Raw genomic sequence first — 15,153 nt, 5'->3', positions numbered from 1 at the left:
AGGCTTTGTAATTAATTAATCGAAATTAATCGCATTTTAATCGCAGATAAATATTTGACCTGAGAACCAGTGTTGAGTACTCGAGACTCGGACTCGGTCTCGGACTCGGTCTCGAGACCGTATTTTAATGGTCTCGGTCTTGTCATGGACTCGTGTGCATTTTGACTCGGTATTGACTCGGACTCAAACATATTAGGAATCGGACTTATGCCCGAGTCCACTCGAGTCCCAATCAAAATATTTCATGATTATTACTGTATGTTAATGTTTATTTAAATTGATGTATGTTTGAGACATCCAATGACTGGTGATTTTCTTTTGACGTGAGACGTTAGGCCAGCGACACAATGGATGTGTGGCGCAAGCGTCTCAGCTGCGTGGCGTGTCTGTTTTTAATTCGGCTCCCATGTTAACAGGTTAGATCTTGCAGAGTGCCTGCGTGAGACGCGCGGAAAACCCGTGCATGCTAGAAATAGAACCGACGCCTATTTTTCACGCGACACGCGTGCATGTTGGAAGCGTTTCCAGGCAAAATATACTAGGAAAATGTGTTTATATGTCATTTTGTACACAAATACATATTAATTCATGATATTTTGATATTTGAAAGTCTATAGGTTGGCATAAATTCAGATATAAATGTAATTTAAAAAATAAATTAATAATGATCGATTTTCAAACATTGCACCTGTCAAACATACTCTATTTTGCCGTCAATACTGTTGACGGTGTCCTATCAGTAGGTGTGTAAAAAAAAAAAAAAAAAAAAAAAAAAAATTTGATATTGTTGTCATGAAGACAAGAGCCTGGTTTTTCGGCAGCCTCCCTTTATGTCACATACAGCAGCGTGCCAGCGCCGAGTCGTCAGACACGCTTCTGGTGTGTAAAGACACAGAAAACGCGAAGCAGCCACCACGCTTCTAGCACGCAGCAGAGACGCCACGCAGCCAGTGTGTCACCGGCCTAAGTTACCCTCCTGCCATCCGCCTGTAGTGATCCCGCTTTCCAGAAAGCCACATTGCTACATTATTTCTCTCAACCATGGGCGTAGGTTTGGTCTCAGCTTTGGTGGGGACACCCCCATAATAATTATTTAGTTGTAAGATGCTAGTGATTTAATGGTGATTTAGTATAACTGTATAATCTCAAAAATGCACTCTCAAAAAAATAAAAATCTGAGACTGTGTAATGTTGAACAACTAAACGTTTTATTAAGATAAATTATTATGTACATTAGTATTTACACTAACAACAAATACTCTGCCACAAGGACACAATCTAAATAAATAAATATAATAACGTTTTTCTATTATAAACACTATTTACCCTCCAGTAGACTCACGTTTATGTTGACTGCAAGATTCTAATTTAAGGTAATTTACAGGCTAATTGACATTCAGTTACTTGCTAAAGTAGCATTCTATCATCCTGGGTAATACTATCGCCAGTTAATACTATTTTCCACAGAATATGCATTTGAAAGCCTGGTCAGTCACTACTGCTAGTTTATTTTTGTGGCTAGCTAGTTATTTTGCCGACTCTGCTTTATGAAAAAGCTTTTTATGTCCCCTTTCTTCTTCTTGGGTGGCATCTAAAAAGTACAAAAGGGGGCAAAAAAAAACCCGGAATATTAAAATGTTTTTACTCTGGCCTTTGTATGTGGCAGAGAGACAGCCCTTGTAACTTACCGTCGGTGTCGTCAACATGCGCGTGCACACAAACCACCCGCTCGCTGCTAGTGCAAGCACAAAAGTAGTCCCGGCCCGCGCGTGTAGCCTGTCAGATACCCCGCCGCCAATCAAATTATGGCGTTTCTTGTACTGTCGTTGTCCTGGCCGTTAGAATCGATCCAAATAGCAGCGCAAAGATCCAAATAGCAGTTCAAAGGAGCTTGCTAAATATTGGTGGGGACAAATTTGTCATCTCAAAATATTGATAGGGACTAGTACCTAGCGTCCCCCCCTAAACCTACGCCCATGCTCTCAACTGTGTTATTTTTACAAAGTAGGACAAAATGGTCACAGAAAAAAAACAAATATTGTTTAATTAAATTATATAATGAATACAGACACAGACTGACTGTCTCAACACTAACCCCCCCCCCCAAAAAAAATGTCTGACAGAAGGCATTGAACTTATATGGCATTTCAACCAGCTTTCTTCCCCTGGCACATACACACTTTTGCATGACATTTTTTTGGATAGTCAGTCGGCTCTTGTGTGTATGCCCTCCGTAACTAAAAAAACTTTGACTAGTGTGTATTTTACCCTGCATTAAAACCCACCATCCAGTGAAATTAGCATTAGATTATCCGTTGCTGTTACAGAAAGTGATGAAATGGTAACTTTTGTCAGTCCCCACTTCCTCTGCGCCAGTAGAGAGAGTTTTAAGTCTGGTTGGATTGATCATGAGACCACATCGTGCTTGGTTGGGTAGCAGGATGGTCTCCTCACTTATTTATAAAAAAAAAAAAAAATTATGCCCATCTGTAATCTTCACAACATCTAAAGTGCACATAATCCAAGACATTGTAAGGATATTATCAGTCATTAGTTAAGCTTCAAGGTTAAAAGTTATGTAAAAGCTGTTACAGTTGAACATTTACAGGTATAGTGGTACAGTAATGTTACTTGTACTAGAAGTGTTATGTAGAATTACAATATAGAGTCGTACAGTAATGTTATGTGTACTAGAAAGGTTATATGGATGTGTATAGTGGTACAACGATGTTATGTGAAAATGAGCACTTAATATTGACAAGTAACACTCCATAATACTAATAAAATTACCTTTACACCATATACTATGTGGCACTTTTAACCTTTATTGTTTCCACCAAACATTTGACATACTCTTGAAGATTTCTTTAGGTCTTGTCTCAGACCCAATCTCTCTGGTCTCGGTCTTGACTCGGACTTGACCCTTTCTGAACTCGGTCTTGACTCGGACTCGACCCTTTCTGAACTCGGTCTTGACTCGGACTCGACCCTTTCTGAACTCGGTCTTGACTCGGACTCGACCCTCTCTGGACTCGATCTGGACTCGGACTCGAATGAGCTGGTCTCGACTACAACACTGCTGAGAACAGTGAGAAGTAAATTTTTTGTTCACATGGATTTATAGTATACCATTGAATAATGACTGAATACATAAGCTTAAGCAACAAAATATTGTTTATTTTTGTTCAACCAAGTCTAGCAGACCAGTGCAATTTTTGCCATGAAGTGTAGCAATAGCATATTTAGAAACAATTTAGAAATAATACATTTCAGAAATTCAAGAAGCTTATAGGTGCTGGAACCTTCTGTAAAGTGTTTTTTAAGTAAAACACAATACTGTCAATTACATTCAGAACATTGGAAACCCTGACTATTAGAAAACATCTCTCTGTTGCTTCAGAGGCCATAACATACTAAGTCCAACTCTCAATAACCTTGGCCAAAACAATAAAGAGTTCAACATAAACTGTTGCACCAACAAAATAATACATAGTTCAACATAAAGTGTAAAGTCCACGCTAGCTGCTATATGTTTTGCGTTGAGGTGATACTTGAGGCTCGATGTGTGCTGCGGTGATATGCGAACACTAGTTGGTGCTCCAGTATAATCGGTCCCGCCGAAACTCATCCAGTGAGAAACGTTCCGCGGTGCAAAAATACGTTATTACAAATGCGGGAATTTTTTTTCTGTAATTGATTAATCTTAGTTAACGCGTTATTTTTTGTGTAATTAATTAATCTCAATTAACGCGTCAAAGTCCCGGCCCTAGTAAAGACAGAAAATGATCGTTATGTGTAAGAAACTGACAATTATTAATAAAGTTTTTTTTTTTTTTTTTTTACCTCTGATTCACACAATGTCCGAACTGTTAGAACTCTTGTGAATGCACTTCACAGCAACAAGCGCATGAGGCATTCTTCTTCTTCTTGCATTATGGCGGATCGCAGACTTATAAGTGCATTACAATCACCTATCTCTCAAGTGGACCATTGACACTCCTAATTCAGATTGTAGAGAGTGTTCACTTGAGAGATAGGTGATAAGCGATAGTTTTAGCATATTAAAATGCAATTAGCAGATTAATATGTTATTTTATTGTTAATTCAAAAAGTTGATTTTTTTGTCTATATACAGTTTTGTTTTTACAATTTACCTTTGTTTTTTGTTTTTTTAAAAATATACAGACCATTTGCATGCCTTCACAGACCACTAGAGAGCCAGTGGCATAGAATACACATTAAAATTATGTTTATTTCAAAGTAACTGTAATGTACCCACAACAAAATCCAGAAGCTTTGATCAGTAATTTGGTTTTATCTACAGTTCAACTTTATGGGGGTCCTCCAGCCATGCCAAAGGGGGGGGGGGTGCACTGCTGTCATCCGCAGGCCTCTAGCAGACAGCCTAATCCTGGCTTCTCTGACAGCGGCTAGTCACCACATCCCCCGAGGATAGTTACAGAACTTAAGCCTCAAAGATCTGTCCACACAGGGGTACCTGTCAGAGAGAGAGAGTGGGAGGAAATGATGAGGGGATGTAAGAGCTGAACGTGTGAAGGCAGGAGAGACAAAGCAGAATGAGCAGTGTGGCTAATACTGATGAGAACAGGAGGGCAATCAGGGATTAATGAACGAATGATGAAATGATAACTTTAAGAGGAAGAGAATGGAAGAAAAGAGCACAATAATAAGACTGTGAAAACATGTAAGGTTCTGAATGAAAGAGCATGAGATTCAAAGAGTACAGGAGGAACAAAGATAGAGGTCAGCACGGCTCTGTGTTATTGGAGGAATGAGGTGTGCAGAAAGAGTGGCATGTCTTAAGACTGATTTAAAGGAAAATTGGTGGAGGAGAGAAAACGTCAGGGTGAAATCACCCTCCTAGTAGAGTTATTTATAGAGTGATGGCCTGTTCACCTGATCTATCTGTCACTTTCCTTTCTTTCTATCTCTTTCTCTCTCAATGCCAAATTTGCAGTTATAAAGAATAAGAAAGTATATAGTAATAAAATGTATTTTACACAGTAGTAGTAGTAGTAAAAAATAATAATAATTATAATAATAATGCCTTTTTTTTTATTTTAAAGGAATATCACACAAATTTCCATCTATATTTGAATATAAACAGTAAAACGGTAGCACTTTATTTTACAGTCCTGTTCCTCATGTACATACTATGTACTTATTATAGTCATTACAATAACTATGTAATAACTAGGTACTAACCCTGAACCTACCCCTAAACCTAACCCTACCCCATGTAGTTACCTTGTGTTACCAGAACTTTCTTAGATAAATACACTGTAAGTACACTATTAGTACACGTTAGTACACGTACTGTAAAATAAAGTGCAACCAGTAAAACTTTACCAGAAATGGCAGGAATTGTTAAAATTGTACACAATTACAATTAATTGCTAAAGTTTGGATTTATTTGATTAGTACCAGTTTTTAGAAATTCACAAAAAAAATAGATAAAGAATAAAACATTTCATACGGCACTGTAAGTGTTAACATTCTGATAAATTAGTAAATTGTTAAAAGTTTTATGACTTTAAAGACTTTTTGACTTTTTTAAATTTAAATCAACCATTAAAACTATGGAAAACTGGAGAATGAAACCATGGAATTTGAGAAAAGATAAAACAGACTTCATAAGGCTCTACACAAGCATTATTCTTGGCATGATTCTACTCTGTGAGTCACTGTTCAGAATGTCAACATACAGTATTATACACTCGTTTCTGTCAGAAATGTTGAGAATAAAGCAGTAAAGCAGACTTTTTCTTGGTTCTACATTCCTCCAATGTTCTCCCTGTCTCGTTACACTTGTAATTCTTCCAGTATCACTGAACTACACGGCTCACTAAGCTCAAGTGTTCTGATGTTATGTTTTGAGTGTTTCTCATTTTTTCCCCTGACAGCGGTAGGAAGAGTGTAGTAAACAAATGCCGAGTACTTCAATGGCCCTCAGTGGCCCCTCACGCTCCCACACCATCTGGGTTGAGCAGTCGAGTCATGTCAATATATATTGCTGATGGACACATCTAAATGCTGCATTCATTTGAGAGCTTGTTAACCAAATTCAGTCTCATTGTTACACTCACACTTTGACTTTAGACATAGTTGGGCATATGCATGCCAAGAGTGTCCTGATGGCATGTTCATTAACATACAGTATGCAGATGTTTGCTACCTATGAATCTCTTAGGGTCAGTTGCTAATTAAAACACCTAACACCCCCTCACACTTCTCGATAATTCATCAGTGATGGGTCCCTAAGTCCGTCGTTATTTGAAAACCATAAAAATGCAAAATACGACAGAGTACACCAGTGTTGCATGCTTTTGAAACATTGCTTTCTGAAGCTTTTTTTAAACTTTTGCAAATCAATTGTTCTGAACCAGTGATTCAGTGATTTAAATCTTTTAAAATGTCCTTTAATATATTCCAGTATTGCTGTTATCTTACCATTTTTCACTATTGTGGTGGCTCAAACCACGGCATGTTGTTGGAAAGAGTCATGCAAAGAAAGAAACAAATGAACATATTCAGAAATACTGTGATTTCCCAGAATATAGATTCATGCTACATTGCAACACAACTTGGAATATGTTTCTGATGTTGTTAGATTACATTTCTTACCATGTTTACAACTGACGGTTCAAACCATGTCATGTAGTTGAGAAAGAGTCACGCGAAGAAAGAAATTGACAAAAACATGCTCAGAAATACAGTGATTTTCTAGAATAAAAAATAATAATATGTTGCAGTTTAACACATTAATTCAAATTTTTTTGTGTTGTCACATGATCTGTCTTACCATATTCACACTTGTGATGGTTTAAAAAAAGGCATGGAAATGGTTAGGTCATGCAACAACAACAAAAAGGGACAGAAGAACATGTTCAGAAAATAAACTGAATTTCCAGAATAATAATAAAAATAAAACAGATGCAGTTTAACACAAGTTAATTGTTTTGTTATCACATGATCTTTCTTACTGTACTAACCACTGTGATGGCTAAAACCATGCCATGTAGTTAGAAATAGGCATGCAAAGAATGAAACAGAAGAATATCTTCCAAAATACATTGATTTGCAGAATAAAAGATATACAGTATGTTGCATTTTAACATGTTAATACAGGTCTGTTGTCACACAACATTTCTTACCATTTTTGCCAATTGATGTGATGGCTCAAACCAAGTAAAAGACTTGGAAAAGACAAGAACATATTCACAAAAAGTGTTTATGAAAAGACATAAAAGAGTAATGCAAAGAAAAAACTGAGAAGAATATGTTAAGAAATACAGTGATTCTTGCTGCACTTTAACACAAACTAATACAGGTTTTTGATGTTGATACATGGCATTTCTTCCCACGTTTGCCACTGTGATCACTCAGATTCTGACATGTAGTTGGAAAGAGTCATGCAAAGAAAGAATTTTGAAAAAAAAAAAAAAAAATTAAAGATTAGCAGCAGAATGTTTACTGGAACATGCAATCAAAGTCAAGCCAGTATTCTATTTGATCCGTAAAACTGCAAAGTCTTGTTACATGTGACATGACTTAAGGTCAGTCGAAGCTCAATTTTCTTAGTTAACTGACTGCAGCTTTTATTCCTCAGTAAGTGAGTCACAATAAGCCATAAACATATAGCCTACAATAAGTAAATGCATGCACAATGTTAATTTATTTCAATATAAACATGAAAACTGTATTGACACGAGTCCTTAAAGCTCCAATTAGAAGTTCAGAATTGTTATAACCAGTAAAAAGCCTCTCATTTCAGGTAATCCCAATCTCACAAAGGTCTACACTGCACTGAATCTATTATTTATATTTTCTAAACTTTGTCATAATGAGATTATTCCCGAGCGTGCACTACTCAGCACTGAAACAAAAACGTGCGTTTTTTTAGCAGTCAAGACTAACTTAAAGACCTCTGATTGGCTATTGCATTCAATAAATCAAACGATGGGTCTGTGATTGGCTACATTGTTCAACACTGCAAAAACATTTCGTAAATAGAAACTTTTAAAGTTCTGAGCTTAAATTTCAGGGCTGGCCTGAACCAGGCCTGTTTACATTTAACAGAAAGGCTTTTGTTTTTCTCCTCAACAAATTCCAAATAAATAATGTTTGTTATTCTCCTTTACCGCCACAATTATATACTCAACGGCACCTGTTCTGTTCGCGCACTTTTAGTTCAGTTGTCACGTTCCAATAGATGTACGGATGAAGTGAATTAAATTTCGCTAAAGTACAGTCCAGTCTCGATTAAGTAATGTTAAACTATAATTTCAACAACAATGAAACTGCATTACAAAATAATTAGGCCTTCTGTAGTCACGCTTCTGCTTAAATAAATAGTATAGCCATGGAGAAATTTTAGATCTAGGATTTTATCAGTCATTCTTATGGTTCTGTGGAGGGAAATAAAAGTGTTAAAAGAATAAAGTGTTTAAGTTCACCCCCCAAAATAATTGTCATTATGTATCTTTCAAAATTGAATATGCTATTAACATGCCTTACTAATCTGAATTAAGATTTTGAAATCTACAGCAGAGAGAAATTAATTGAACCTTATTCATGCAAAAAAAAATAATAATAATAATAATAAATAACATTAAACAAAAACACACATTATATAGAATTTTTATTTTCTTTTGGGGGGAGTTTGACAGTCCTTTGTTATTTGTTGTTGCCTTTATCTGAAATGTGAACATTCTGCAAAATATCTGTTTTTATGTTCCACAGAAAATCATACGGGTCAATCTGTTAAACACGAAAAATTTACAAGTTTATTAACTTTACCAAAACCATATAAAAGAAGTGCTGAAGCTGATGCTTGTACTGCACGTCAGTTTAGTTTAGATAAAGACATGATTTTAAAGTTAAACTAAACAATTTCTATACATCTCTCACTTCGTGTCAGTTTTGGGTTTTCCCCAATAGTTTTCTTTCTCTCTCTCCCTCTCTCTCTCTCTGTAGTTCCTTGAATCTATTGGTTGAAGCGTGTCTGGGGTTGTAAGGGCTTGCTTTTGCCAGAGTTCTTTGAGAATTATTTAAGACATAAGAGTTACTGTGAGATAAATATTTGATGCATAGAACCTGCGAGTCTGTGCTCAAGCCCAGAGCAAATACATTAGAGGCAAACAATACACTCTCTCTCTCACACACACACACACACACACCTGCAACAAGACTATAAATACTTTGTACATTTCTTTTTTACTAAAATAATCGTTTAGCATACAGACAGAGATAATTTCAGTAGCTATACAGGTTTTAGTTTCTCAGTGTTGCTCAACACTTTCAGTCAGGTCTCATGCATTTCAAAATCCATTTAAAACGACCACTTTTTGAATACAATGGTTTAGTAGTAGGTAGGTTTATAAATTTTTACTGAATGCATTACATTGGCAGATGCAGCTCAGTGATGCATTTGAAGATGACGAATGTTTGGGGATCAAAGAAACAATCTGTTTAATGTTTTCCCAGCAGCCTTTGCTTTTACTAGACTTTGCTGTCTTATGAAATATGATGTGCATGATAATTGCGATGTCCACAGAAGATTGTATGTTTGACCATTAGAGGGCAGGACTGCAACATGGAACAGCATCGCTGTCTGCTGTGAAAGTAGGTTTTACTGGTCTTATGTTGCCATCGAGTGGCAGAAGGTGAATTAACACTGGACTAAACATAAACCATACATATCTCAGACAAAACAGAAGGAATCTGCCATAAAGATGCGAGGAAAAAGAAAACAGACACGATTTAATATGCAAATAAATGCAAGAAGACTCACTGATCACAAATTCATTATGCAACTATTTCAGTGACCTCATTACTGTTGATTTATATCAATGTTGAACATTCTAAGAGATTTCTTTATTTCTTTGAAAGTTCCTAAAAGAAAAAGTCTGAATTTGAAAGCGTGTGTGTTCAAGCTGAATTAACTGCAGAAAATTATAGAGAAGATGAAAATTCTAATGTTTGAGGATTACCTTGCCTTGCAAGCACTGTAATTAGAATGTTAGATAGAAGACTTTATCTTCATGAGTCATTTTCATGAGTTCATACAGATATTATTTATCAGGTTACTGTGTTGAATAAGCTTTCCAAGGTATCTATCACATGCAAAATGCTTGTGTGAGAAATACGTCGAATGAAAACATGACAGTCCAACAGCATGACCTCAGTTTAGATATGATTATGATGGCAGATATAATGAGAAGCATGTGCGTGCCCTCCATGATGGATCGATCTCACAAGCCTTTGCTGGCAAAACCCATTCCACTCTGTTCCAGCTTTCTCCAACACTAATAACACTTCATGCTTCAAAAGATTTACTGTAAAAATAGACTCCAAAACCCAGACATGCTTTACAACTGCATGCCATTCCAGGCTCACACAAAAATGATTGAATTTACAATGCAGAATCCCTGTTTTCTTTTTCAGTTCTCGTCTCATGCTAATTCTGCAGATAGGCCTCAGTCTGATATATTGTATCAGACTATACGGAGAGAGAGAGAGAATGAGAGAGATTGGAGTGAAAACCATGTAGACGAAGAATAAAATCTGTATGAGTAAAAACAGCACTGTGTGTTTGGGTGAGAAGTATTAAGCTATGAAATGACTGCTCTTAAAGGGTTAGGAATTATGCTTTATTCTTCTTGATATATCCCTTAGGTCTTACTTTAAGGGTTATATTGATGTCTGAAAGAGACATCACAATAAATCACTTTAAGAGCTGCCAAGCCACCCAATGAGCACCCATTAGGACTGGTCATGTGGTGTGTTCTGTCCTCTTCAGTCAGCTAAGACAGAACGAGCTTAGAGCAAGTGAGTGAGAGAGAGAAATATGATGTGATGAAATGAAGCTTGTGATTAAACCCACATCAGAGCCAGAACACGACAGATAAATCAAGTATTTGGCTCCCAAACCCACGTTAGTACAGATACAACTGGCATCAATGATGAGAAAAAAATTTATTAATTTGTGTTTAGGCAGACTTTTGTGTTATGCGTTTGTCTTTTTAATTGCACAGGTTTTTTCCATCTCTCATGTGTAAATGTACCATAAAAGTAGTCAATGCAACTTGTGTACTATATTAAAAATCTTATTACGTATTTACTAGATGATGAGCTGTTGCCTCAAAAACCATTATGACCAGATTTCATCAGTGAGTCGAAATTGAGAATCAAATCAATCTAATTTTGAACAAATCTTTCTTTTAAACGGGTTCCTATTATGCTTTGTTTTGGGGGTGTAATAGAACATGCTCTCATACTAGGTTGTTCGAAAAACATTATTTTTCACATATTTTACATTATTACAACACCTCTCTCCTCAGTCTGGCATGAACGGCTCGAATAGTTAGAATAGTTTTAAATGGATTCTTTATTTTAACAAATTGTCCCAAAAAAAAAAAATCATTCGTCTCAGGTTACAAATTTAACAATGGTTCCCTGAGTAGGGAACGAGACACTGCGTCCTCTAGTTCCCTGCCATGCTTCGGTCGCAAGCTTCAGACGAAGAAGTGAATGATGTGTTTTTTTATCTATTTATCCATAGTCGAGCCAGTAGTGACGTCAAGGGCTGTCACCGGCCAACTCGTGGGTGTTTTTTCAATGATGCTTTAGACACGGGTCACGATGAGGTGTTCCCCATAGCGACCCCTAGAGGACGCAGTGTCTCGTTCCCTACTCGGAACCATGGTTACATTCTTAACCTGAGATGTTTATTTCAAATAAAAACTATTTGGTTTTACTGCAATGACTTTAAGTGCATTTTATGCATTTTTAAGTGTATCCTAAGTGTCCATGATTTTGACAGCCACTGTAGACCTCTATGTGAGTGCAAAAGCAGACACATGTGTAGGATGTGAATTGTGTGTTTTTTCACATTCTTGTTTTTTTACTCCGTTAAATGGGAGTTGTGTTTTGTTTCCCATACTGTTGGGGTTACGCTTTCTGTTGGGTGTGGTGAGGATGTTTTATTAGCACATGGAGAGCCCTCCCTCCTGAGACAACTGCTAAAGTCAAACATCTGCCCATGCTCAGCTTGGACAACAGGCTATAAAGAAAGAAAAGAGAGAAGAAATGATGGAGGAGTTTAGAACAAATGAAGGGGAATTTGGAAAGAGAGCAAGAAACACAGAGCTTGGTGTTCTGAAGTTTTCACTGCATTTCATGAACAATTTAGCCCTCATAACTTTAAAGTGATTAGAGTCAAACCAACCAGCTGTAAGTGGTCTATTGAGTTGTATTGCATCATTTATTGGTTGCTGGTGACAACTGGCATGTTATCAGTTTCAACTACAATCATTATAAAAAGTTTTTGTTGTCAAGAGAGATTAAAAAGTTACGTTAAGGCACGTGTCTCTCTGCTTTTGACTAAATGTTTGAAAACCCAACTGAACCTCTGAAGCCTTTATATTTGGCATTTTGCACAAATACTAAGACTCCTCATAAAGTATAATCAACAAATATTTATAAAGCAGCCATGCAGAAATACAGTGGTCAATGCAGGTTAATTTCAGCACATGAATAAAGTCTCTTAAGCCAACACTGCACTTTAAACTGGGACAGGGATCAAAAAATCCTAAAATAACAAAACAAAACATATTTCACCTTTAAAATTTGTTTAAATCAGGCTGCCTTGTTGTAAATCATCTACAAATGAAAAGCCCCCAAGATAGACAATTCAGTCAATTCAGGGATGGATCTGGCAGGAAGTTATAATGGATTCCATCTGTATGCCCTCATTGGATTGATCTTAAAAGAGTCCAGAAATAAAACCGGTACAGATGTGTCACAAACGCAGTTCAAAGAAAATAACCATATCTCAGTCCGCCACGGCACTTTCCACTAAAATCGGTTTCCTCCGTGAATCCCAGTCTGATTTTTTTTCTCTGTCCATTTCTGGTTTGCAGAATGTTGTTTCAGGGTCTGTCTCTTTTCCTATGTGTCTTTAAGTTAACCAGAGGAAAATACCACTTGGAAATTCAAAAAGGAATGCAGAATTCTCTCTTAAATGGAAAGTTCATCTATAAAATAATAAAATTCTGTCATAATTTACTCATCCTCATGAGTTATTTCAAACATGCAATAAATTCCTTTCTTCCATGTTACACAAAAGAAGATATTTTGAAAAATGTCCAAAAGTCAATCCATCCATCCATCCCCCGAACAATAGAATGATGCCATCAGTGCAATAGAATAAGTGTGAGACAGTTTCTCTGACCTGGGCCAGTATCTTGAGGGTCATTTCCCACAGTGATGTCCACATTTAGTTTGATGACAGGGGGTCAGATATCCACACACACTCACACTCACAAATATACACATACCAAAGAAAGACAGGAAAGCAGGCAATAGTTGGAAAGGAAGCAGGGAGCGTTGGCTGTCACGCTGTAGAGAACAGGTTTTCCTGTATTGTTTCCTGCTTTTCCTGGAGAAAGTGACTCCAGTCACATTCGTTCTACAGGAATGCAATCCAGATTCCTGTGAGCTCCTCGGCATCTGCCTATTTTCAGACGGGAGCTCAATTCTCACCTCCTGAATGTGTTTGATAGACACATTCAGTGGCTCCGGTAATCTACCATCGTTCCACATTTTACTCAACAGCTGCTTGTCGCTGAGTTTCTTTTTGGCTCGCCATTTGTTTGTTTCCTTATTTTTTTTAAGTATCCATTGAAGATATCAATGTCACATTTGGCATCAGATGTGAGCACAGGCCTGGTCCTGGTCAGTCTGATCACTGCTTGTTTGAACAGGCCCTTCGTTTTGTTTGGACAGACAAAGGAGGAATTTAGAGGCCATTATGCATGTGTCGTTTTAGTGTATTTATAGATTTCAGAAGCTTTTGTCATGACAGTTGGAAGTTGGCCGGTGGAAGTTATGTTGCCATTTAAAAACAATTTGGGAGCTTTGGGCTCAGCTGTGCTCATTTATCTGCAATTTTGCTTCACAAATTATTTCCCAGCCTTTTAAAGATTAAAGATCTTTCACATGCACTATTTGTTACTGATGCTTCAATTTGTACAAACCTCTAATCATAAGTATTAAACTTCAGTATGTAACTCATCCTACAATATTTGTGCTGTGAACATGAAATAAAGCTCAAATTGGGCAGAGTGTCCAATCCTAGTCCTGGAGGGCCAACGTCCTGCAGAATATACCTCCAACCAGCTACAACAGACTTGCCTGGAAGTTTGAAGTTCAGGTGTGTTTTATTAGGATCAGAACTCAACTTTTCAAGACAGTGGCCATCTAGGAGTAATGTTTAGACACCTCTGATATGTACACTACACTGGATCGCTCTTCCCCTGACAAATCAATTGTGAATTATGAACACTGGAGAAATGCACAGCAGCTTAACAGGAGCATCACTGCATGCAAACCACAGTCTCGCAGCCCCAGTTATCTCCGCCTAGAAACATAAACCGAGTACTTATGATGATTTAATTTAAATAAAATAATCATAATGATATAACATCATTATAATAATATGATACACTGTGGATTTTAACATGAATCAGTTCAAATTTTCTGACTGTCAATTTTCATATATCTAAGATCTGACTGCAGCATTTCTTAAAATTTGGCAAAAATGTGTCTGTGTATACAAAAAAAATATGTAGATAAATATTGCTATTTTTATTATGTCTTGTTATTTTGGTACCTGTAAATAATTGTTATTAAATAATAAGTTATTGAGAAACTTCTTTCTTGTATTAATTTAGTGAAATTCTATTAGTAGAAATATACAGTTTACAGTTTTTATTATTTTAATCATATTTAATCACTATATTTTACTTCCTGCATTAAAAGTTTTTAATTTGCTGGTTGTTGGTCAAATATATGAATAACATAACATTCATAAATTAACAACATATTCTGTTCTTTTGAATTTGATATTCATCAAATAATTGCAAATAATAATAATAATAATAGCAAAAATAATTCTAGATAATAATTGAGCATAGAATAAGCATATTCTAATGATTATGTGACACTGAAGCCTGGAATAATGTCTACTAAAAAATTACTATAAAATATATTTTTAAAAGGTTTTTGGTGAGCATTGTAGACTCCTTTCAAAAACATTTTATGAACCCCAAACTTTGGAACAGAGTATTA

Source organism: Carassius auratus, unplaced genomic scaffold (genome assembly GCF_003368295.1).
Source record: "Carassius auratus strain Wakin unplaced genomic scaffold, ASM336829v1 scaf_tig00216481, whole genome shotgun sequence".
NCBI lineage: Eukaryota > Metazoa > Chordata > Actinopteri > Cypriniformes > Cyprinidae > Carassius > Carassius auratus.
The sequence above is the reverse complement of the archived record's forward strand: the minus strand, read 5'-3'. Positions refer to the sequence as shown.